Here is a 24,603-nt window from a genome sequence, read left to right as displayed (position 1 = left end):
GTGAGATGAATCAGCAATTCCCAATTAGAGCAGCAAAATAAAACTGTTTTCTTTCTGAATCACTGTGGAAGGCATGTGGAAAAGTGACAAATAGACTGTTCTCCATCAGTGATGGGAGGGGAATTTGTGTTGGGAGCCAAATTTCCAAAGTAAGGCATACCGGGCTTGCCAGCAAAACTGTTCACACCCCCACAGAGACCACAAAACCCTGCAGCTGTAATTTCAGAAACACACATGTGTATAAATCAAGTAATTGCACACCTAACTATCCACTTGAGCCTGTGTGCCTGGTTGGTGTGTGGTTTTTTTTTTTTGCAGATGCCCGGGGCACTTGTGTTATTTGGCTTTGAACACAAGGTTTAGTTTATTTGACAGGATATTATCAAATTCAAGCTGACTTGTATGTACAAGTCTCAAAATATGAGGGTGGCATACAGTATCCAACAGCACATATGAATGTTCCATATGTGCGTTTTGCGAGGTCCCTGCAGCTGACTGAATTCTAAACAACAGAAAGGGAAATAATTAAAATGTCAAATTAGTTCTAATCCATGAAAGTATGTTCCCAGAGTAGTTAATGAAGCAAGATCATTTCGGAACATTCTACCACTTAGAGAAAGAGACAGAGTAACAGAAAGAGACAGGGAACATTGAGCAAGTATTATTTTGCTTTATACAATGATGTTTTTAAAAGGGATGAGGGGGTGATTTGGGTCTACTGGCTGCAAGAACAAGCAGATCCATGTTTCCACGTTCCAGTTGGCTGAAGCCCCAGCAGACAACTATGGAGCAGGACGCTGGCTGCCCAGGAAAGGGGTACTTGCCACAATATGGAATCTGCCTGCAGGCTAAGCTTGTGCTATAATTTTTCCAGGAGAAATCCATTTTCATGGGACTTCAGAATAGGTGTAATTACTACTAGTTCCCTATAAATACTTAATAAGTTCCAGTAAAAATAAAATTAATATGGAACCAGTTTATCCATAAATTCTGCTGCAAGTCAGCACATTTCTGTAATTTTCACCTTTAGAGATAGAAAAACATGACATTTATTTCACAAAGATATTTAAACCACCAACCTCTCATCTACCCCCATACTCTGATAAGTATATAGATTTAAGTATACACATACATACATACCACGTGCGTGCACACGCACACACACACACCCTCACACATGTGGTCACTATAAACCAATAAATTCCTAATAGAATGATGCCAAAATTCATTAGCAAATAATATGATGCTGCAAGTAGTGTCTCCCATTTCTTATTCTATTTGTAAATCACCTATGTTAATATTGCCACACACTGCAGGGAATTAACTGAGGTTCTAAATGAGATATAAGAAATTCACCCTCAGCATTCTTTGCATCTGGTCCATATTTTACTATTTAAAATAAAGAAATGAAATCAGAGGTCCCTTGCAAGTATAAAAGGTGATATGGTAAGTATAGGCAAAATCAGTCTTGTGATAAAATGGCCCATAAGGATGATCTTTCTTAAGACAAAGTTGGTAGTCAGCTAGAGGAAGGAAAAGAGAACTCTATGCAAAATTTTGTCCTAAAAATGTATGCAAAATCCCACTGGTCCATTTGAGCAAAAGTTCCAGTAAGTCTTGTTTTTACACAGTGATTATCAAAGAAACCCCTTATATTTGCATTTAACATTAGCCAGAAATAACACTTCAATGTGACAGCAACAAAATTTAACCTTTCTTTTTTTAATGACTTACAGATTTGTTTTATTGGAAACTTTAACCAAAAGCCTGGTTTTGATACTTTTAGAACAGACAGACTCTCTTTGCTGTGTTATCAGGGAACTTGAAAATGTATAGGGTGTTTATGGCATATTAAAGAACCATTAGACCATAAAAATAATCTGCCTGTAAAAATGATGAGGAAAGGTGAAATGTACAGTATAGAAAGAACAGTCTGATCACTGTATAAAGGCCTAGTAGGAAAGCCATTGATTCCTTTTCCACCAAATAAACATTAAATTTCAGTTGAATTAATAGGTTAAAAAATAAACTTGAATCTAACATGAAGGAAAGAGAGGGAGCAATATAAGAGAAAGAATGCCAGCAACCTACCATCCATTTGAAATTATGTCTATGTGTATTGTGAGGGAGGCATATGGAATGATCATCAATAACAGACCCAGAGCTATTTGCTATTCAAACACAAAATATCTCCCAAAGTAATCATTCTCACTTTGGAAGATAAAATTTGCTGTATTATGACAACATGAAGAATATAACAAGTTTCTTGGCACAAGTTTTGGGCCAAGTAATAATTATGGTTAATTGTTAATGATTGTGTTATACATCATAATAAAATTATATTGTTATATAATATTACTATAAATTAGTTTAATAATTATATATTACAAATTTGGAACTTGAAACTGGCTTACTTTTTAAAAACAGAGGATAATCAAAGTTACTGTTATAATAATATTACTTTATTTAATTTGTATTCCCAAAATCTTTCTCATGAGAATCTTAGGAAAATCATTAATATTTCACTTATGTTAATGTATATATGAAATGCTCTGTGGCAAGGAGACAGGTGAGAACTAGTTCCCAAAAGGAAGCAATTATTTTCATTGTTCTAAATGGCAAAAGAATCAATCAGTAGATCTAATAAAATATTGATACAGTCTGTATAATATAATCAAAAGTTGACTGAAAATGCATGTGTGCTAAATTGTACCCATAGGGATAAAAATAGAAGCACATTCTAAATTCCCCCAATGGCTCTGCATTCCATGTCTACTACAATGTTTTATCAACTTTATGTATTAAGATACTTCTTTAAAAGCCATTGTTTCTTTCTCTTTTTTAAATAGGACTCTAACACTATTACTTTTAAGCTTTTCCTGAAAATAGTTCACAAGAGTTTCCTAAGTTTCCTTAAAGAACATGTAAAACTACTACATATCAGAAAATGGTCCCTAGGGAGAAAAAAAAAAAGAACTCATGAATGCCCCACATAAGGTGATAAGTTTGGAGATAAGCTTCCTAATCTCATTATTATCACTTTTCCTTACTTATATTAAATTCCTGTAATGTTTATTTATTTTTAATTGATTGATGATTGGTTTACAACATTAGTTTGATTTCTGTCATACATCAACATGAATTGATCATAGGTGTTTTTGAATCATTGAATATAAATGCAATTTTAAAAATTAATATTTAAATCTTAAAATATCAAATGATAGGCTAAGAGACCATCACCAACATATATGACAGAATCTTTTGGACACAATAAACAGAGCTCCTATACATCAATAAGAAAAAGATATGAAACAAAAATGGTGATAAAATATGATAGAAAATACTACAGAAGGTAAAATCACAGATAAACATATGTAAACATGCTCAAATTTATAGTAGTCAAGCAAAGTTATAACAGATTTTATTATATACTGCTATATCATATTGTATTAGATCAGATCATATTATGTCATCAAAAGCTATAAAAAACAATATCCTGTGTTGTTAAGATTAAACACAGGCACTCATAGATTTCTGATGTTTGAATGAAAGGCTTAAAATATTTTTGCAAAGTAGTCTAGAAATTTCTACTTAAATAAACATACGCAACTTCTTTGACCCATGCATATCACTTTGAGAAAATTGCACAACAAAAAAAAAATATTGTCAGCATATTGTCAGCTATGAAGCTGTTTCTGTTGTAAAGGTATTATGGCAACACAGCTTGTAGAGGCAAACTGTACCAGAGCAAAATTTGCAAGCAATCTGAATTTAACAATAGGAAAATGATGAAATAGGTTATAGGATAGTTACACTATAGAATAAAATTCAGCTTTCAGAAAGGATGAGTAAGTCCCAGTAATACTACAAAGTGAACAAAGAAATTTTCAGAATAAAATGTCTAGTTTGTTTCCATTATCTAAATGCTATATACAAATATAAATATATCATAAGCTACTTGTATATTAAAAAACACTTACTCCTTGGGAGGAGAGTTATGACCAACCTAGACAACATATTAAAAAGCAGAGACATTACTTTGTCAACAAAGGTCCATCTAGTCAAGGCTATGGTTTTTCCAGTAGTCATGAATGGATGTGAGAGTTGGACTATAAAGAAAGCTGAGCACCAAAGAATTGATGCTTTTGAAATGTGATGTTGGAGAAGACTCTTGAGAGTCCCTTGGACTGCAAGGAGATCCAACTAGTCCATCATAAAGGAGATCAGTCCTGAGTGTTCATTGGAAGGACTGATGTTGAAGTTGAAACTCCAGTACTTTAGCCACCTGATGCAAAGAGCTCATTTGAAAAGACCCTGATGCTGGGAAAGATTGAGGGCGGGAGGAGAAGGGGATGACAGAGGATGAGATGGTTGGATGGCATCACTGACTCAATGGACAAGGGTTTGGGTGGACTCCGGGAGTTGATGATGGACATGCAGACCTGGTATGCTGCAGTTCATGGGGTCACAGAGAGTCGGACACGACTGAGCAACTGAACTGAACTTTTATATTAGCACAATAAAAGTTTAAATCTTCCTCACACAAATGCCCATGCCAGTCAGGAGGCCTCTTGCACCTGGAAGTTTTGCAACACAGAACCTTGTATCTCTAAGGTTTCCACAGCAAGGCCTCAGTCCAAAAGTGCCACATATCACCTTCACTCAGATTTCATTGGTCATTGGTCAGCATTCATCACATGAACCCAACCTATCAGCAAGGAAGTGGGGCTGGGAAATGCAAGGGGTATTCAGTAAGTACTCGTGGTTTCTTCCACAAAATGTATGGCTTAGTAGAAACACATCAAATTATTAATATAGCTGCTCTTGAGAAAATATAATAGGTAGAAGGTAAAGATGATTAATATTACTATAAATAATATTTAACCTATAACAATGAGGGTATACCACTCTAATTATTAAAATTCTATTAAAGTCATAGATATGTTTATACACAACCACCTTTATACACACACACATAAGTCTGTGGGTAAAATCTGCTACATGATTAGCTAAGAGGTAAAGTTTGAATGTAAGAGAAAGAAAAGGGAAAATCACCCAGTGTTTTCAGGTTTCTAAGAATGTAAGAGGGGATAGGATACAATAAACAAACTGAAGAACTGACCTTAACAAGAGAAAACATAGCTCTTCTGTTGTAAGCAAGAGGAAAAAAATACAGAAAGGATACAGATAGAGGTGAGTTTGTATCTTTGCTATCTACAACACAAGAAAGTGTCTTTCTCATTACTCCTATAAAAAAAGAAGTCAAGATTTATTGTTGGGTATGAGGGAAAAAAATGACTGGCAAATTGACTAGATAAAATTTGAAATAATGGGCATAGAGAATGGAAAAATGAGGTAGCCAGAGGAGCATATTAGTGTGACTAGTGTATTAGACACAAAGATACCCCTTCAGGTTTCATCAACTGTACTCCTTCCAGAATTTATCCTTAACCTCCAAAGATCACTATTCCCATGGCACTGTCACCATTTCTGAGATTTCAAAGCCAACTGTGGTCTACATTGAACCCCAAGGTCAGGTCTGCAGCTGTTACACCTCCCACACTGTTGCCTATACTTCTGACCTTCATATTCTGCATCTGAGTGAAGTAATATACTGCCAGGGGTAGGATCTGGCTTCCAGAGCATCCACCAAGGAACCAAGTGGATAAGCCCAAAAAGTTCCAGATAATTATTTCCTGTGGAATAAAACCTGACTACTGGGAAATAAGAGATGGGATATGATGAGACAGATAAATTCTCCCTTATTTCCCTTTTCATCTAGTATTCAAGGTGTAGTTCTTATTTGTAGCACAAGTCAAGCAAGCATACTTGCCAGGTGTCCTGACATGCCTCTTCAAAACTTATCATGAAGCAGTAAACAACGATCCATCACATTTTACTGCTCCATCTGTATTTCCTTTGTCAGTTTTTCTTTTAACTCACCATTCCCAAGTTGACTTGAGTAACACACACACACACACACAAATTGCACCTTTAACTATAACTGGTACAGGAAGTGGTTCCAAAAAATAGACACTTGAGATGAGAACTTGGTGTTGAATTGCTTCTATGTGTAAAGCCAGCAGAGACCCTACTGGTGGCAGTTGGTGTGGTACTTAAGCCTCCAACTGTGATTAATAGGAACGAATTATATGTAAAAACTGAGGCAATGTGAAATCAGTGACTGCAGCACTCAATAAAAAGAACATGCTTGTGGGGGGGAGGGGGTGGCCCTAAGATGGTGGAAGAATAGGACAGGGAGACCACTTTCTCCACCACAAATTCATTGAAAGATCATCTGAACGCTGAGCAAATTCCACAAAACAACTTCTGAACGGCAGAGGACACCAGGTTCCCAGAAAGGCAGCCCATTGTCTTCGAAAGGAGGTAGGACAAAATATAAAAGTAAAAAGACAAAAGAATTAGGGATGGACTCCCATCCTGGGGAGGGAGTCATAACGAGGAGAAGTTTCCAAACACCAGGAAACCCTCTCACCAGCGGGTCTGTGGGGAGTTTGGAATCTCAGAGGGCAACATAACCAGAAAGAAAAATCAATAAATAAATAAATGAAATCCACAGATTACATGCCTAAGACGCCCCCCCCCACTCTCCCCCCCCCCCCCATGCCACCCACCCCCGGAGAAAGCAATCGCCAAGCACCTGATCACTTAAGCTGCTCGGACCAGGGAAGGGCACAAAACGCAGGCCCAACCGAGTATGTGCCTTTGTGGAGTACCCGAGAACCTGAACCTGAGCAGCTTAGACCTGGGAAGTGCACGCAACCCAGGGCCTGCTTTAGACAGTTCCCCTGCAGAACAACCTGGAGCCTGAGCAGTGTAGACTGGGAAAGCACACACATGGTGAGCGGGGGCAAACCCAGTGTGGCCCAGACACTGCGAGCACTCCCCACACATGTCAGTGATATTTGTTTGCAGTGTTCCTCCCTCCCTACAGCACAACTAAACAAGTGAGCCTAAATGAGTGACCAGCTTTGTCCCCTTGTGTCAGGGCAGAAATTAGACACTGAAGAGACTTGCAAACAAAAGAAGCCAAAATAAACAGAGGGAACTGCTTTGGAAGTGACAGGTGGAACAGATTAAAACCCTATAGTTAGCACTGACTACATTGGAAGGGGCCTATAGCCCTTGAGAAGTGTAAGCTGGAACAAGAAACTATCTGAAACTGAACTGACCCCACACTGCCCACAACAGCTCCAGAGAAATTCCTAGATATTATTTTTACTATTATAATTTTTTTAATTTTTTTTATTTATTTTTAAGTCCTTTATGGCTCAGAGGTTAAAGCATCTGCCTGCAATGTGGGAGACCTGGGTTCAATCCCTGGGTCAGGAAGATCCCCTGGAGAAGGAAATGGCAACCCACTCCAGTATTCTTGCCTGGAGAATCCCATGGATGGAGGAGCCTGGTGGGCTACAGTTCACAGGGTTGCAAAGAGTCAGCCATGACTGAGTGACTTCACTTATTACTCCTTTAATTTTCATTTTTATAATCTAGTATTACCTTGCAAAACAAAAGACCCTATTCTTAAAGCAAATCTCATATATTTTTTATAATTTTTGTTATTTTGTTTTGGTTTCTTAATATTGTACTTTTAAGAGTCTAACCTCTACTCTAGATTTTTAATCTTTGCTTTTTTTGTATTTGTTATCAATTTGGTATCTTTAAGAATCCAATTTTCAGTACCCATTTTTACTTAGGAGTGTGATTACTGGCTTAATTGCCCTCTCCCCCTCTTGATTCTCCTTTTTCTCCCCTAGGTCTCCTCTATCTTCTCCCTCCCCCTTCTCGTCTCTACCCAACTCTGTGAATCTCTTTGGGTATTCCGGGCTGTGGAGAACACTTAGGGAACTTATTACTGGCTAGATCTGTCTCTCTCCTTTTGACTCTGCCTCTTCTCCTCCTGGTCACCTCTATCTCCTTTCTCCCTCTTCTCTTCTGTATGTAACTCCATGAGCCTCTCTGGGTGTTCCAGGCTGTGGAGAGCACATAGGGATTTGATTACTGGCTAGACTGCTCTTTCCCCTTTTGATTCTCCCCTCCTCCTGCTCATCACATTTATCTCCCTCCTCCCTCTTCTCTTCTCCATGTAACTCAGCGAACTTTTCTGGGTGTCCCTCACTGTGGAGAATCTTTTCTCCATTAATCTAGATGTTTTATCATTGATGCTGTATGGATGGAGAAGTCTTGAGGCTACTGTAAGAATAAGACTGAAAAAGAGAGGCAAGAGGCTTAAATCCAAAACCTGAGAACACCAGAGAACTCCTGACTCCAGGGAACATTAATCGATAAGAGCTCATCCAAAAGCCTCCATACCTACACTGAAACCAAGCTCCACTCAAGAGCCAAGAAGTTCCAGAGCAAGATATACCATGCAAATTCCCCAGCAACACAGGAACATAGCCCTGAGCTTTAATATACAGGCTGCCCAAAGCCACACCAAACCCATAAACATCTCAGAACTCACTACTGGACACTTCATTGCACTCCAGAGAGAAGAGATCCAGCTCCACCCACCAGAACTCCGACATAAGCTTCCCTAACCAGGAAACCTTAACAAGCCACTAGTCCAACCCCACCCACAAGGAGGAACCTCCACAATAAAGAGGAACCAAAAACTGCCAGAATACAGAGAGGCCACCCCAAACACAGCAATCTAAACAAGATGAAAAGGCACAGAAATATTCAGCAGGTAAAAGAACATGATAAATGCCCACCAAACCAAACAAGAGAGAAGGAGATAGGGAGTCTACCTGAAAAAGAATTCAAATAATCATAGTAAGAATGATCAAAAATCTTGAAAACAAAATGGAGTTACAGATAAATAGCCTGGAGACAAGGATTAAGAAAATGCAAGAAATGTTTAACAAGGACCTAGAAGAAATAAAAAAGAGTCAATCAATAATGAATAATGCAATAACTGATATCAAAAACACTCTGGAAGGAGCCAACAGTAGAATAACTGACGCAAAAAACAGGATAAGTGAGGTGGAAGATAGAATGGTGGAAATAAATGAAGCAGAGAGGAAAACAGAAAAAAGAATGAAAAGAAATGAGGACAACCTCAGAGACCTCTGGGATAATGTCAAATAGCCCAACATTCAAATCATAGAAGTCACAGGAGAGGAAGACAAAAAGAAAGGCCATGAGAAAATACTTGAGGAGATAATAGTTGAAAATTTCCCTAAAATGGCGAAGGAAATAGCCACCCAAGTCCAAGAAACCCAGAGAGTCCCAAATAGAATAAACCCAAGGCAAAACACCATAAGACACATATTAATCAAATTAACAAAATCAAACCTAAAGAACAAATATTAAAAGCAGCAAGGGAAAAACAACAAATAACACACAAGGGGATTCCCATAAGGATAACAGCTGATCTTTCAATAGAAACTCTTCAGGCCAGGAGGGAATGGCAGGACATACTTAAAGTGATGAAAGAGAAAAACCTACAGCCCAGATCACTGTACCCAGCAAGGATCTCATTCAAATATGAAGGAGAAACGAAAAGCTTTACAGACAAGCAAAAGCTGAAAGAATTCAGCACCACCAACCAGCTCTTCAACAAATGCTAAAGGATCTTCTCTAGACAAGAAACACAGAAAAGGTTTACAAACTCGAACCCAAAACAACAAATTAAATGGCAATGGGATCATACTTATCAATAATTACCTTAAATGTAAATGGATTGAATGCCCCAACCAAAAGACAAAGACTGGCTGAATGGATACAAAAACAAGACCCCTGTATATGCTGTGTACAAGAGACCCACCTCAAAACAAGGGAAAAATACAGACTGAAAGTAAAGGGATGGAAAAAGATATTTCACACGAATAGAGACCAAAAGAAAGCAGGAGTAGCATTAGTCATATCAAATAAAATAGACTTTGAAATAAAAGTTGTGAAAAGGGACAAAGAAGGACACTACATAATGATCAAAGGATCAATCCCAGAAGATATAACAATTATAAATATATATACACCCATATAGGAGCTCCACAATATGTAAGGCAAATGCTAACACGTATGAAATGGGAAATTAACAGTAACATAATAATAGTGGGAGACTTTAATATCCCACTCACACCTATGGATAGATCAACTAAACAGAAAATTAGCAAGAAAACACAAACTTTAAAAGATACAGTGGACCAGTTAGACTTAATTGATATCTATAGGACATTTCATCCCAAAACAATGAATTTCACCTTGTTCTCAAGTGCACACGGAAGCTTCTCCAGGATAGATCACATCCTGGGCCATAAATCTAGCCTTGGTAAATTTTTTAAAAATGAAATCATTCCAATCATCTGTTCTGATCACAATGCAGAAAGATTAGATGTCAACTACAGGAAAAAAATTATTAAAAATTCCAATATATGGAGGCTAAACAACATGCTTCTGCATAACCAACAAATCACAGAAGAAATCAAAAAAGAAATCAAAATTGCATAGAAATGGATGAAAATGAAAACAGAAGAAGCCGAAACCTATGGGACTCAGTAAAAGCTGTGCTAAGGGGAAGGTTCATAGCAATACAAGCGTACCTCAAGAAACAAACAAAAAGTCAAATAAATAACCTAACTCTACACCTAAAGCAACTAGAAAACAAAGAAATGAAGAACCCCAGGGTTAGTAGAAGGAAAGAAATCATAAAAATTAGGGCAGAAATAAATGCAAAAGAAACAAAAGAGACCATAGCAGAAATCAACAAAGCCAAAAGCTGGTTTTTTGAGAAGATAAATAAAATAGACAAACCATTAGCCAGACTCATCAAGAAAAAAAGAGAGAAGAATCAAATCAACAAAATTAGAAATGAAAATGGAGAAATCACAACAGACAACACAGAAATACAAAGGACCATAAGAGACTACTATCAGCAACTATCAGCAACTACTGGTGTTGGAAAAGACTCTTGAGAGTCCCTTAGACTGCAAGGAGATCCAATCAGTCTATTCTGAAGGAGATCAACCCTGGGATTTCTTTGGAAGGAATGATGCTGGAGCTGAAACTCCAGTACTTTGGCCACTTCATGAGAAGAGTTGAGTCATTGAAAAACACTCTGATGCTGGGAGGGATTGGGGGCTGGAGGAGAAGGGGACGACCGAGCATGAGATGGCTGGATGGCATCACTGACTCAATGGATGTGAGTCTGAGTGAACTCTGGGAGATGGTGATGAACAGGGAGGCCTGGCGTGCTGCGATTCACGGGGTTGCAAAGAGTCGGACACAACTGAGCGACTGAACTGAACTGAACTGAAACCATTAGCAACTATATGCCAATAAAATGGACAACTTGGAAGAAATGGACAAATTCCTAGAAAAGTACAACTTTCCAAAACTGAACCAGGAAGAAATAGAAAATATTAACAGACCTATCACAAGCAGAGAAATCAAAACTGTAATCAGAAATCTTCCAGCAAACAAAAGCCCAGGACCAGAGGGCTTCATAGCTGAATTCTACCAAAACTTTAGAGAAGAGCTAACACCTATCCTACTCAAACTCTTCCAGAAAATTGCAGAGGAAGGTAAACTTTCAAATTCATTCTATGAGGCCACCTTCACCCTAATACCGAAACCTGACAAAGATGCCACAATAAAAGAAAACTACAGGCCAATATCACTAATGAACATAGATGCAAGAATCATTAACAAAATCCTAGCAAACAGAATCCAACAACATATTAAAAAGATCATACATCGTGACAAAGTGGGCTTCATCCCAGGAATGCAAGGATTCTTTAATATCCACAAATCAACTAATGTAATACACCACATTAACAAATTGAAAGATAAAAACCATATGATTATCTCAATAGATGCAGAGAAAGCCTTTGACAAAATTCAACATCCATTTATGATAAAAACTCTCCAGAGAGCAGACATAGAAGGAACATACCTCAATATAATAAAAGCTATACATGACAAACCCACAGCAAACATTATCTTCAATGGTGAAAAATTGAAAGCATTTTGCCTAAAGTCAGGGACAAGACAAGGGTGCCCACTTTCACCACTACTATTCAACACAGTTTTGGAAGTTTTAGCCACAGCAGTCAGAGCAGAAAAAGAAATAAAATTAATCCAGATTGGAAAAGAAGAAGTAAAACTCTCACTGTTTGCAGATGACATGATCCTCTACATAGAAAACCCTAAAGACTCCACTAGAAAATTACTAATCAATGAAAATAGTAAAGTTGCAGGATATAAAATTAACACACAGAAATTGCTGGCATTCCTATACACTAACAATGAGAAAACAGAAAGAGAAATTAAGGAAACAATTCCATTCACCTTTGCAATAAAAGAATAAAATACTTAGGAATAAATCTACCTAAAGAAACAAAAGACCTATATATAGAAAACTATAACACAATGATGAAAGAAATCAAAGATGACACAAATAGATGGAGAGATATACCATGTTCATGGATAGGAAGAATTAATATAGAGAAAATGAGTGTACTACCCAAAGCAATCTATAGAGTCAATTCAATCCTTATCAAGGTACCAATGGTATTTTTTGCAGAACTAGAAGGAATAATTTCACAGTTTGTATGGAAATACAATAAACCTCGAATAGCCAAAGCAATCTTGAGAAAGAAGAATGGAACTGGAGGAATCAACCTGCCTGACTTCAGGATATATTGCAAAGCTACAGTCATCAGGGCAGTATGGTGCTGGCACAAAGACAGAAATACAGATCAATGGAACAAAATAGAAAGCCCAGAGATAAATCCATGCATCTATGGACAACTTATCTTTGACACAGGAGGCAAGAATATACAATGGGGAAAAGACAATCTCTTTAACAAGTTGTGCTAGGAAAACTGGTCAACCACTTGTAAAAGAATGAAACTAGAACACTTTCTAACACCATACGCAAAAATAAACTCACAATGGATTAAAAATCTAAACATAAGACCAGAAACTATAAAACTCCAAGAGGAAAACATAGGCAAAATACTCTCTGACATAAATCATGGCAGGACCCTCTATGACCTACCTCCCAGAGTAATGGAAATAAAAGCAAAAATGAACAAATGGGACCTAATTAAACTTAAAAGCTTTTGCACAACGAAGGAAACTATAAGCAAGGTGAAAAGATAGCCTTCAGAATGGGAGAAAACAATAGCAAATGAAGCAACTGACAAATAATTAATCTCAAAAATATACAAGCAGCTACTGCAGCTCAATTCCAGAAAAATAAATGACTCAATCAAAAAATGGGCCAAAGAACTAAACAGATATTTCTCCAAAAAAGACATACAGATGGCTAACAAACACATGAAAAGATGTTCAACATCATTCATTATCAGAAAAAATCCAAATCAAAACCACAATGAGGTACCATTTCATGCCAGTCAGAATGGTTGTGATCCAAAAGTCTACAAACAATAAATGCTGGAGAGGGTGTGGAGAAAAGGGAACCCTCTTACACTGCTGGTGGGAATGCAAACTAGTACAGCCACCATGGAGAACAGTGTGAAGATTCCTTTAAAAACTGGAAATAGAACTACCATATGACGCAGCAATCCCACTGCTGGGCATACACTCTGAGGAAACCAGAATTGAAAGAGACACGTGTATCCCAATGCTCATTGCAGCAATGTTTACAATAGTCAGGACATGGAAGCAACCTAGATGTTCAATGGCAGACAAATGGATAAGAAAGTTGTGGTACATATACACAATGGAATATTACTCAGCCATTAAAAAGAATACATTTGAATCAGTTTTAATGAGCTGGATGAAACTGGAGTCTATTATACAGAGTGAAGTAAGTCAGAAAGAAAAACACCAACATAGTATACTAATGCATATATATGGAATTTAGAAAGATGGTAACAATGACCGTATATGTGAGACAGCAAAATAGACACAGATGTATAGAACAGTCTTTTGGACTCTGTGGGAGAAGGTAAGGGTAGGATGATTTGAGAGAATATTATTGAAACATGTATATTATCATATGTGAAATAGATCACCAGTCCAGGTTTGATGCATGAGACAGGGTGCTCAGGGCTGGTGCACTGGGATGACCCTGAGGGATGGGATGGGGAGGGAGGTGCGAGGGGGGTTCAAGATGGGGAATACATGTACATCCATGGCTGATTCATGTCAATGTATGGCATAACCACTACAATATTGTAAATTAATTAGCTGCCAATTAAAATAAATAAATTTTAAAAATAAATAAATAAAATGAAATAAAATCTCTGATTACAAAAAAAAGAACATGTTAATATAAAATGTGCATTAGGATGGCTTCTTAAAACAACTCTAGAGAAAATGCAAGAAGACAGGACAGTGCAATCATGCCCATCCAAAAAGAGAGCATGTTTTAAAAACCAAATTATCTGAGATAAGTTTAAAGTATCTGCAGCAGAATACTAGAAATCAAGCTCAGGATCTGATTATTTGGGTGGCAGAACTGCAATGGAGACTAAATATGCATTTCTCAGATGCCTGTGTTATAATCAAGGCAATAAGAAAGAAAGCATGGGACCCAGAGACCTGGGTGGGAATATTTTGATGTGTGAACCCAATAGTCTAAACTATCTTTTCTAAAAAGAGTAACTCTTGCCCTGGAAACTAAATAATAAACTAAGCCAAAGTAGGTGCCTCACAGGTTGAGGCAAGTTCTTTCAAAGCATGGACCCACCATCCCTTCTTGCCAATTGTGAAGACTACAGCTTTATTACACTAACTCTCTTTGCTTAGTCCTCCAGCAGTAAAGACTATACACTTATTTGAAAGGGTCTCTATAGCTGATTGGACACAAGAAGAGTAAGGGTATCTCTAGTAAGGGTATCTCACACACGCTTAAGGGAAAGAGTAAGGCTAGCTAGTAAGGGTATCTCACACAAAAAAATTATAAGGGACTTGAATATAATGGAGATATAAGAGTCTCATGGAGTTATAAGTGGTAGACCATAGTGTATAAAAACATCATTTCCCTCTGCACTGGTCAGGGTTTCACAAAGAAATAACTCCTAGGTAGTATTTGACCTTACATAATTGTGGACACTGGTAAAACTCACTGGTGTCTTCTTGTCTGATATTGGAACTTGAGGGCAGGCAATAAAAAAGGAAGATGGATACAAAATGGGGAGAACAATAAGAAACTGAAATCCATGAGGACAAACTAAAACCGAACCTTGATGGAGTACATATCCTTGAGGAGAACTGGGTACATTTCATTATAGAACTAAACACACACTGGGTCCAGGAGTGAAAGTGAAGGGAAATCCATAGGAAGGAGGGGGACACATTTATGCAATGAGTTGACCCAGCAGGTGAGCAACAGTACGTGTGAGTTATAAAAGCTCCAAAAACCAAAGCTATGGTTTTTCCAGTAGTCATGTATGGATGTGAGAATTGAACCATAAAGAAAGCTGAGTGCTGAAGAATTGATGCTTTTGAATTATGGTGTTGGAGAAGACACTTGAGAGTCCCTTGGACTGCAAAGAGATCCAACCAGTCAATCCTAAAGGAAATCAGTCCTGAATATTCATTGCAAGGACTGGCGCTGAAGCTGAAACTCAATACTTTAGCCACCTGATGCAAAAAACTGACTCCTTAGAAAAGACCCTGATGTTGAGAAAGATTGAAGGCAGTAGGAGAAGGGGACAACAGAGGATGAGATGGTTGGATGGCATCACCAACTCTATGGACATGAGTTTGAGCAAACTCTGGGAGTTGGTGATGGACAGGGAAGCCTGGAGTGCTGCAGACCACAGGATTGCAAAGTGAGACATGTCTGAGCAACTAAACTGACTGAACTGATAAAAGCTCTTGCCTCAAACTTCCAAAAGTCAAAAACAAAATTGCTGGTGCTTCACTTTTGTCTTTTGTATCTCATGTGAAAATGTCCTTTGTGGCCACCTGAAAGGAAGTCTACAGGAAGAAGAAATCCAGGAAATATACTCAGCCCAGCCATGTTAACACATTACAATGCCCCTATACCCTCTGTAAATTCCCTTGATGATTGCATTTTTTAGAAAGGACCACCTCCCTCCTGTATCATGGCAAAGCCACCATGGTTGCCTTTGGCAAGCTTCTCAGGGTGGATTCTGAGTTGGAGTGCTATGCGTATATGGCTCCTCATCCCACACACTGAGCCTATCCATAGCAAGCCACCCTTCAACCCTGGCCTTGAGTAAAATGCTACACCATAGGCTTCCTGAACATTCTCCAAATGGTAAGAAAATGCACCCTAAAATCACATGATAAATGGGAGACAAGAAGGAAGTAGATGTTATACTCCCCTCTTTTCACACTTTCATAGGCTATTCTGAAATACACATTATCCTTAGAGCTCAATTGTAGAAACTCTCTCTGCCTGCTGAGAAATATGCCTACTGAGTGATCCTCTGGATCACTTTACAGCCCACAAGAAGCAAGGAGGTCACAGATAATTCATCACACGGTGTTATGTCGCATTTGTTTGTGCCTTTATTCACATTTTCCATGCTTTCTTCATCATTCCCATCAAGAAGAGCATATTTATCCTTGCCTCAATCTCTGTGCTGTGGAGAACCTGAATAAACTCACCAGGCAGTTTGGAGACTCATTTGAGGCTGAAGGTGATGAATGTGGAATAGAAAACCATCTTCTTTATTTTGGTGATACTTTGGCCACCTCATGAGAAGAGTTGACTCATTGGAAAAGACTTTGATGCTGGGAGGGATTGGGGGCAGGAGGAGAAGGGGACGACAGAGGATGAGATGGCTGGATGGCATCACGGACTCGATGGACATGAATCTGAGTGAACTCTGGGAGTTGGTGATGGACAGGGAGGCCTGGCGTGCTGCGATTCATGGGGTCACAAAGAGTCGGACACGACTGAGTGACTGAACTGAACTGAACTGAAGTCACACTTTCTGGTTCAAGTACAAACACATACACAAAAAAAAACAATTGCTTGGTTCATCCAGGGTTAGAGTTTTATCAAAAGCCTTAATGAAAACACAAATGAGCCACATACCTGATCAGTGAGTGACAGTTGAGACAGACTTCTCTATTATATCTTTTCCAAATATCCAGTCAGTAAAAATAAGGTTTGATGGAGGAGGAAGAAAAGCGCAATCTGGAAGGACAACCTTTCTAAGCTAGGGAGCAACTTGGACAAAATGGCTCGTTAGAATGGACAAGGAAGCACTGCTGGAAAGGATTCTGACGGAAAGAGGTTTTAAAATTCTCAGCTTTTGGACTTTCCTCAACTTTTGGTGGTCAGTGGTTAAGAATCCCCTTGTCAATGAAGGGGACACAGGTTCAATCCCTGATCCAGGAAGATTCCACATGCCATGAAGCAACTAAGCTCCCCAACTACTGAAGCCCATGAACGCTAGAGACCCTGCTCTGCAACAAGAAAAGCCACCATAAAGAGAAGCCCATGCACCATAACTAGAGAGTAGCCCACGCTCTCTGCAACTAGCGAAAGCCTGTACACAGCAAGGAAGAAATAGAACAGTCAAAACTAAATTTAAAAATTTTATTAAAAAACCCTCTGCCTTTAATGTTAGCATAAGCATATTGTGGACTTTTTTGTTTTCTTTAAACTGCCTTCCAGTTGTAAGCAGAACACGTCTGGAGGATTCCTTGAGATTTTCTGCCACAAAAATGCCATTATAATATATACCTGCTTCTATAAAGCAGAGACTTATTATAGACAATAGGAAAAATAGTGAAAGGATCTTTCCCTACATTTTAATTAAACTAACATTAATCAAGCATTCCACATGGGCCACACATATAATTGATGTCATTAAGTGTAAAAAAATCTTTAACATTCATATAATGTCATGAAGAGAGTGGTGAGAGAGGAAAATATGCAGGGCCATGACAGGAAACACATCTCTTCCTGGGAATTCGAGAGGATTTCTGGAAGAAATGAAAGCTCCTGAGATTTGAAGAACTATTAGGACTCATCCAGGCAGAAGGGACAGTGGTATTTCAAAATGACCTTTGATGTGTATTTATCATACCATTTACGATGTAAATATGTTCCCCAAAATGTCTTACACATCATTTCCCAAACCCCATTTCTTTACCTGTTTTACTCTTCAAAACAAAGAGACCAAAGAGAACAATTCTTTTGTTTGACTGGAACATGAAGACAATGTCAAAGATAAAAAAATAACTAAACTGGAGGCTTTTCAAAACCTGAGATAGATTTTAAATTTAAATAAATGTATTAATATTCTCTCCAGAGCTGTTTTTCACAGATATAGAGGTTGGGTTTTTTTTTTTTCCTTTCCCAAGTACATTTATTTGTAGTTCAAGTTATTTCTGTAGCTAAATGTATGTCTAGAACCTCGCGGATTGAAATGAAAGAGAGAAACAGAGCATCAAAGAGCAAATGATTTTCACTTATTTACATGGTGAAAAAAGTTTTGCTTCAGGATTTCTGGTACATTATCAGCACTAAGCTCTTTTTTCTCTCTCTCTCAAAAGAATGAGGTCTCCTTCTGAGTCAAAGAATAAAATCAGCCAAGCTGGCATTCAAGACAGAAAGGCATTTCCCATAGTACAGTTGGAAATTTTACCTGCCCCAGTACTTTGTTCATGATGGAAGAGACAAAGGAAGCCTGTTATTGTGCTATCTTCTGTTCCTGAAGGGATGTCCAGGTGGTTCAGTGGTAAAGAATCCACCTACCAATGCAGGAGACAGGTTCAATCCCTGGGTAGGGAAGATCCCCTGGAGGAGGAAGTGGCAACCCACTCCAGTATTCTTACCTGGAGAATCTCCATGGACAGAGGAGCCTGGCAGGCTACAGTCCATGGAGTCGCAAAGAGTCGGACACAACTGAGTATGCACGTACCTCTGTTCCTGAAAGCTATTAAAACAAGTTATATGAAATTAACTTGGTGAGATATATCTTTGGTCTATTTTTTTTTTTTTTGCCCATTTTCATTTTCTTTTCATGTCATCATTTCAGTCTTGAAGATGAACTATTAACAAATCACATTTTCAATGAATTTTCCAATATTTTCTCTAATTCCTGCCTGAACATCCACTCAGGCAATTACATGAACACCTTTTCATCTTTTTTGAAATACATCTGAACTACACAGAAATTTTTTAAAAATCCTTAAGCCATAACAGGTTAGAACTTCAGGACAGGTCCTTGACCCAAGAAAGATAACTCTCATTTCCTTTCTATGAGATCTTCATGTAGATTATTATCTTCCTATCTCTTTCTCCTTATGTTTAATATGTTTCCAGTGAGTCTTTGAAGTATCTAGTCCAGGAAGAGATGATAATAGTTATTGCTCAGAGGCTACCCTCGATAGGGCAAGACAATAGAGACTGTGTACCACATCTTCTCAGATTCTACACTTTCATGATCAAAAGTCAAAAAGGAGACAGTTTCCTACCAAACTCATTCCACAGTTCAATGCCAAATCCTTTTCATCATTATACTTATCAAATATTACTGTTCATGCCAGTAACCAAACCCCACCAATTTAAAACCCATTCCATCAGACTATCCACTGTTCTTCACTCTTCTTATTACCTGAAGATTTTATCTAGTGCTCACAGGCACTACTCCTTATATAACTGTGATTTCTATGTCACTTGATCTGTGATAATGTTGAATAGATACACATTTTACTTTCAAAAATGTTCCCATTTGGTCAATAAATTATTTAGTCACCTTGGTCATAATTAGTGATATGTACAGGAGGCAAACAAATGATCCTTTAGATCTCTGATCTCCTAATCTCTCATCTCTTCTTATCCAGTGCTATTGCCCTACAGCCTACCTGGATTATTCATCCCCATGACTCTACTCTAAATCAAACACTAAGCCCTCTCTTCCAAAATCTAAATTTCAGTCTTCCCACTCTCTGATCTTTCCTGTCTTTTCAAATCACACACACTATTACCCAACCCCAACAATCCTTTCTCCCCATCCTTACTTACACTGCTTCTACGACCTCTCCCTTTTCCTTTACTCCTATGTGTCCTCATTTCTCAATACAAGCAGTTTATCCTAACCAGTTATTAAAATCTTCCCATTGCATAAACCTTCGGTTTTTTAGTTTCTCTAATCTTAGTCCCTTGGCTAAACCAAAATCTTAAGAAAGTTTAAATATTCTGCTGACTTCACACTTGCACCCAGGTAGTTGAATGAGATTGAAAATAGATGTACACATACATTCAGAGGCACGCACACATTCCCACATCAACTGTTATAAGTAACCATGTTGATTTTACTTAACTTTAATTTGTGATCACTTTAAATGGGCCCATAATGCTACCTGTCAGTTTTACTCTGTTTCCCTAGACCATTCACTCTCCCACTTACCTGGATGATTCCCTGTAGTTTCCCCAATACTCAGTTTTTTAAATTTTCCTCCCTCATCCTCTCTCTGCTCATCAACTTGCTTCCTATTTCAATGAAAGAAGGGAAGCAATCAAAAGTGAATTTCCACAAGACCCTCCAACACATCATTATGCCCCCTGCATTTGGGTTCAAATACCCTCCTATTTCTCTTTTTAACTGTAAAAGCTCTAGAAAAGGAAAACTCCTTCTCTTACCACTATATCTCATCCACTGGCCCATCGCAATAGATCTCACCCATTCTCCTAGGAAGAGAAAAGACAGAAAGAAGAAAAAAAAGAATTCAAGAAATAGGAGATGGACCAAGAGAAAGTAACATAAGGCACCAAAAGCTTCAGAAATGATTCCAACTCTATATTCAGAAACTATAGAAATACTCACAAGATGGATATGGGGTCCAGCTGGAAATACTGCAGGTAAACTCAGGCCAAAATTATGCCTCATATAATCTGAAAGTCTGATTACTAGGTCATGTACTCAGCTATTTTATTGCTTATTTGTTTTCATCTAGGTTTCCCATAAACAATTAAATACTACTAAGATTCATGTGGTTTAGATTACTCAATTTACCAGGCTGGTTTTGCTGTCTATTATGGTAGCTGGTCCTCTTTGCTTTTAATTAAGTTAGCTATTAAGTCAACTGCTTCTCAGCCTTTGCCATCCCCTGGGTATTTCTTTCCCATGAAAATCATTGAGCCCATTTAATTGCAGTTTTCCCATCAGCATTCCCACAGTAGAGAGAAGAGTCAACACAGCTCTTTGTTGTCATCATCTCTGTACTTACCAAGTTAGGCTTCAATAAGAGGAAAGTTCGCAAAATCTACTCAGCAGTACACAGGTGGTACATGATAAACCCACCCCAGTAATTCTCTCTTCCAAAACATGTCAAAGTAGAACAAAATTTTACATGGTTTTTTTATAAACTTAATCATGTGTCAAGTTTATTTTTAAAAATCTATATGTTTGTGTGTGTGTGCGTGTGTGTGTGTGTGTGTGTGTGTGTGTGTGTGTTGAATCTCTTCAGTTGTGTCTGACTCTTTGCAATCCTATGAACTGTAGCCTGCCAACGGGGCTCCTCTGTCTATAGGATTCTCCAGGCAAGAATACTGGAGTGGGTTCCCATGACCTTTCCAGGGGATCTTCCCAACCCAGGGATCAAACGCGCATCTCTTATGTCTCCTGCATCGGCAGGCGGGTTCTTTACCACTAGTGCCACCTCAGAAGAATGCATAAAGAATGCATTATTAGTATACACCAGTTGAATTAATTATCATAAGTCAGGGAGGTCATCCCTAGTGGATTAATTATTACAAAGGCAATGAGCAAATTTTATCTATTCTGATAAAGGAGTGAAAAAATATAATTCTTTACAACATAAATTTTGTGATATATAGTTTTTATAAGAAATAAAGTTTTTATAAATTAATAAGCTAGTAGTCCTTGGAACCGAGAAGGCAATGGCACCCCACTCCAGTACTCTTGCCTGGAAAATCCCATGGACAGAGAAGCCTGGTAGCCTCAGTCCATGGGGTCACTAGGAGTCGGACACAACTGAGCGACTTCACTTTCACTTTTCACTTTCATGCATTGGAGAAGGAACTGGCAGCCCACTCCAGTGTTCTTGCCTGGAGAATCCCAGGGACAGGGGAGCCTGGTGGGCTGCTGTCTCTGGGGTCACACAGAGTTGGACATGACTGAAGCGACTTAGCAGCAGCAGCAGTAGTCCTTGGAAGGTAACCATTAAATTAACTTCCAAATATTATTGAAAAATTATTTACCTACTTTTAGTATAGAAATTCAATTTCATGATGACAAGAAAACTAATGTGTGAATTGAACTTAAATTTTTAATGAATGGTTGGTAAATAATCTCTAAATTTCTCCAAAACAAATGGTTTTTCCTTTGTCAAAAGCACTCATGTCAATAACCTCAGTAAATGGTTTTCATTCAGTATCCTTGAAATGTATAGTGATAGACTTCAATTAGAATTTTCACCATGGCTAAATAATCATGATCCATGGGTTTAAATATTCTGTTTTGTAGAAACTAATTTCTGATCATTACTTTTAGAGTGGGATACCATTGAGTCCAGTGTCCAGTCATCAGTCAGCAGAGCAGAGGGTCCTTGAATTAGTACTCTGATAAGTGTATACACATAATTAAATTCTGCCTGACATAAGATGTTTCTCTCTTCCTGGGTGTGAAATTTGAAGAATTGTTGCCACAAATATTCCTTAGATTTTTGTTCCTAAAAATTACCTAAGTAGCGAAATTCTTTTGCTTCACACTTCTCCCTAGATTTGACTTTACAGTTGGCCCCCTGGGTCCTATTGGGATCTGACTCCACTGTTATGACTGACTGTTTAGAGGGAAATAGGCATACAGGAAATTGTACTTGTTTTGATAACATAACTCTCATAGAGGAGGGAGATTTAATATCTTCAAGAAAGGGAAGATATCCTAATAAAATAGGGGAAATGTGCTTAAACAATCAACAAAGGCCCAGTGGGGGATGAGAGTCCTTCAATTACCCTAATTCATTCTCATTTAAATTGTGGAAGACTATTCTTACCTAAGCAATACCCTCACACTCACAGAAAGGACCTGGTGAGCCTGTAATTCAAATAATAATGTATTTCAGCAATATTATGCATCATATTTTTAGTTTGATTTAATTTAGTCACCTTAGCCCTGTACCTAAAAGATAGGAAGTTCCTATTGACAGAATCATGGGAAGTCTCATTTTCAGTGCGTCCCTCTGACAAGAATTTATGGATTTGAGTTTTGTTATTCCCATTTAAGCTGTGCAGCATTGTTAGAATGAGCTAATATGATTTACAGCACTATATCACTTCAGTTTGTTGGCTCAGTAGTGTCCAACTCTTTGCAACCCCATGAATCGCAGCACGCCAGGCCTCCTCGTCCATCACCAACTCCTGGAGTTCACTCAAACTCATGTCCATTGAGTCGGTGATGCCATCCAGCCATCTTATCCTGTCATCCCCTTCTCCTCCTGCCCCCAATCCCTCATTGGTAAATTGGTCTTTACCAATGAGTCAACTCTTCGCATGAGATGGCCAAAGTGCTGGAATTTCAGCTTTAGCATCATTCCTTCCAAAGAAATCCCAGGGCTGACCTCCTTCAGAATGGACTGGTTGGATCTCCTTGCAGTCCAAAGGACTCTCAAGAGTCTTCTCCAACACCACAGTTCAAAAGCATCAATTCTTCAGCACTCAGCTTTCTTCACAGTCCAACTCTCACATCCATACATGACCACTGGGAAAACCATAGCCTTGAGTAGATGGACCTTTGTTGGCAAAGTAATATCTCTGCTTTTAATGTGCTATCTAGGTCGGTCATAACTTTCCTTACAAGGAGTAAGCGTCTTTTAATTTAATGGCTGCAGTCACCATCTGCAGTGATTTTGGAGCCCAAAATATAAAGTCTGACCCTGTTTTCACTGATCTTTGTTTTCTGAATGTTGAGCTTTAAGCCCCAAAAAATAAAGTCTGACACTGTTTCCACTGATCTTCGTTTTCTGAATGTTGAGCTTTAAGCCAACTTTTTCACTCTCCTCTTTCACTTTCATCAAGAGGCTTTTTAGTTCCTCTTCACTTTCTGCCATAACGGTGGTGTCATCTGCATATCTGAGGTGATTGATATTTCTCCCGGCAATCTTGATTCCAGCTTGTGCTTCTTCCAGTCCAGCATTTCTCATGATGTACTCTGCATAGAAGTTAAATAAGCAGGGTGACAGTATACAGCCTTGACGTACTCCTTTTCCTTTGAACCAGTCTGTTGTTCCATGTCCACTTCTAACTATTGCTTCCTGACCTGCATACAGATTTCTCAAGAGGCAGGTCAGGTGGTCTGGTATTCCCATCTCTTTCAGAATCTTCCACAGTTTATTGTGATCCACACAGTCAAAGGCTTTGGCATAGTCAATAAAGCAGAAATAGATGTGTTTCTGGAACTCTCTTGCTTTTTCCATGATCCAGTGGATGTTAGCAATTTGATCTCTGGTTCCTCTGCCTTTTCTAAATCCAGCTTGAACATCAGGAAGTTCATGGTTTACGTATTGCTAAAGCCTGGCTTGGAGAATTTTGAGCATTACTTTACTAGCATGTGAGATGAGTGCAATTGTGTGGTAGTTTGACCATTCTTTGGCATTGCCTTTCTTTGGGATTGGAATGAAAACTGACCTTTTTCAGTCCTGTGGCCACTGCTGAGT

Source organism: Capricornis sumatraensis, chromosome 9 (genome assembly GCF_032405125.1).
Source record: "Capricornis sumatraensis isolate serow.1 chromosome 9, serow.2, whole genome shotgun sequence".
Taxonomy (NCBI): Eukaryota; Metazoa; Chordata; class Mammalia; order Artiodactyla; family Bovidae; genus Capricornis; species Capricornis sumatraensis.
Note: the sequence above shows the minus strand (reverse complement) of the source record.